The 695-nt window shown below is 44.9% G+C and overlaps 1 non-coding gene across 1 annotated transcript; it reads left to right on the top strand.

Annotated features, from left to right (window-relative positions):
- The first annotated feature begins 226 nt into the window (after positions 1–226).
- Positions 227–301, top strand: Trnat-cgu. The gene has a single exon. It is a non-coding gene; the product is annotated as a tRNA-Thr (tRNA).
- The last annotated feature ends 394 nt before the right edge of the window (positions 302–695 follow it).

Below are 695 nucleotides of genomic sequence, written 5' to 3' on the forward strand. Positions count from 1 at the left end.
CGAGACTCGAACTCGGGACCTTTGCCTTTCGTGGGCAAGTGCTCTACCAACTGAGCTACCGAAGCACGACTCACGCCCGGTACTCACTGCTTTACTTCTACCAGTACCTCGTCTCCTACCTTCCAAACTTTACAGAAGTTGGTTCGCAGGAGAGCTTCTGTAAAGTTTGGAAGGTAGGAGACGAGATACTGGTAGAAGTAAAGCTGTGAGTACCGGGCGTGAGTCGTGCTTCGGTAGCTCAGTTGGTAGAGCACTTGCCCGCGTAAGGCAAAGGTCCCGAGTTCGAGTCTCGGTCGGGCACACAGTTTTAATCTGCCAGGAAGTTTCGTTTTATGTTTCTTGTTAATTTATCCGCTTTCAAGCAGATAAAGAGTTATTATGTAGACACAGGCAGCAGATCATCAAGTTGCCATTTATACCATAAACTATGGATGAATTATTGTTAAATTTTTAATTTACTGCTGTTACCGTAAGCTCCTTCCTCTTTTATTCTTTTATAGAAATGACAGACGAACTTTTAGTCTTTTAAAGCAAATTAAGCTTTGCGCTTCATTCCTACGTCACTTTGTAAAATATTCACATACTAGGGTTGGCGCCATTCTAATACACAACGGATGTCCGGCGACGACAGTACGAAACTGCGGTACAGACCAGAAGGGCACGTCTTGAACAGTGAACGTACACGCGGACCACTA

Source organism: Schistocerca americana, chromosome 8 (genome assembly GCF_021461395.2).
Source record: "Schistocerca americana isolate TAMUIC-IGC-003095 chromosome 8, iqSchAmer2.1, whole genome shotgun sequence".
In the NCBI taxonomy this organism is placed as follows: Eukaryota; Metazoa; Arthropoda; class Insecta; order Orthoptera; family Acrididae; genus Schistocerca; species Schistocerca americana.